The sequence below is a fragment of the Corylus avellana genome, chromosome ca5 (genome assembly GCF_901000735.1).
Source record: "Corylus avellana chromosome ca5, CavTom2PMs-1.0".
NCBI lineage: Eukaryota > Viridiplantae > Streptophyta > Magnoliopsida > Fagales > Betulaceae > Corylus > Corylus avellana.
The window spans coordinates 22,432,804-22,434,929 of record NC_081545.1 but is presented as its reverse complement, the minus strand read 5'-3'; positions in this window follow the sequence as shown (position 1 = coordinate 22,434,929).

Genomic DNA, 2,126 nt, shown 5'->3' with positions numbered 1-2,126 from the left:
CCTCTTTTTGTTTGTCACTGGATCTCCACTATTTGACTTGCAACTTGAGCTAGCAGACTGAGCTTTAGATCTTGATCAAGACCTTTTCTACAACTGGTATATGTTCAGATTTAATGGTGAAAGTTGTCGAAGCTTTGAGGTTGAAGGTGATCTCCTCTATTGATCGAATTTGGTTCATCGTTGTTCCCAATTGAGATTGACAGTAGAGTTCCATGACGAAATCCCAAGGAAGTTCTACTTTGTTGCTCGCCTCTAGGGTCCTCAAAGACCTCTCCAGGTTCATTCATGGAGTTCCATGACAAAATCTGACCTACCCTGTACAACCCCCAATACTCGCCCTGTTCATCCCGTCCCGCAAAACCTGAACCCGGGTGGAAAGTATTCATTTTTTCTGGGTAGTAGAAAAAAAGCCAAAAATTGGCCAAAATGCACTTTTGGTAAAAGCTTAAAAATAAAGCTTTTGTCGAAAAAACACTTTTTAATTTAAAAGCTCTATTTCTCAAACATGCTCTTATTCAATTTTGCGCAAGTCTATTTTCAACCCAAATTTATGCTTTAACCTGTATGGTTTTATTAAGCTATTTTAAAAATTTATTAAACTTTAAAAATTAGTTTCATTAAAGTAGGCATTGGCCATTCTATTGTAATTGAAAAGAACAATTTGGTAGAAAATTAACATATGAACATAAAAGAACCACAAAACACTTACTTTCGACCATAGTTGCTGAAGTGATTTAATCGAAGAACCAAAATTCAACCTTTGTGAATTTTGTTGAATCTTACAACCCTTATGTTCGTATGGAGAGTGACAGATAGAGTTTTCAGCTTATCTTACCATTAAAGTTGTCACTAATGGAGAGTCACACATTTATAGATATACCAAATAGGATCAATCATCTTACCCATATCAGTCGGAAGCATCCCCAACGAAGTCAGTGTGATGGTATCACTACAAGAAAATAGGTCAAAGCCGCCCTTAAAAGTCCTAAAGTGGAAGCTGTTGACAACAGCGTCGACTTTTCGACCCTAAAGGTGTCTGATAAGCCCCGAATGTTGCACATTCAAGCCCCTTAATTTGCATATGTTAATTCCTTAGCGTTGTTATTTGTTTAATTTTATTTTGTTTTTGTGTTTTAGGTCTTATTTGACAAACCATTGGAAATTGGGCTTAAAAGGACAACAAATTGAGCATTCTGGAGCTAGGATCGATCGTAGTACCCTTGGGATCGAGCACACCTGCCCTCGAGCGTTTGCGACCAAGTATCGAGCGCATACTTGCGCTCGTGCGCACACTAGCTAGGCTCGAGCGCACTGGGCTCGAGCGCACACGAGCGTACAGTGCACGGCAAGAATTCCTCTCCAGCATGGACTTGGATTTCAGTCTCCCAATTGGACTGGGACACTGCTCTCCGGTTTTCTCAGGGTTTTTAGGGTTTTTAGGGTTATCATAATCCCTATAAATAGGACTCTAAACATTGTAAACACACACACCGCTTCCTAGAGCTAGAAATCAGAAATTTGTCTTTGGAGCATAGAAGATCATGAGCGGCTAAACCCCTTCGTGGGGTGTTGATGTAACCCTATCCAAGCACAATGGTTTGATTGTATTTAATTTCTAGATTTCAATTTATGCATGTTGATTGTATAACTATGAGAATTGCTACCTTTTGATTATGTTCTTAATTATTAAATGCAATTGTTCTTAAATTCCAAAATCAATATTTGTGAAATTCTTCTCTTGTCTTAGAAAGTATCTTATTTTTATTGATCTCAAATCATTCTTGTTTTCTGTGATTATGAGGATGATGGTTATACAATGGGTTTAACCATAATTTATCTTCGGTTGGCACGGATCGTCCACCTAACCACTAAGATGCGGTACGACCCGTCTTCCCTAGGTATAAATTATCAAATTCTTTAAGAGGATACATACAATCAATGAATAAGTGTAACCCATCTTCGGTTGGCACGGATTGTCTACCTAAATTACACTAAACTAAGGTGTAGTACAATCCGTCTTCCATAGGCATGGCCTATCAAATCCTATTAATCATATGTCAATTAAACCCATTGTATAACCATCATTCTCATAATCACAGAAAATAAGAATGATTTGAGATCAACAA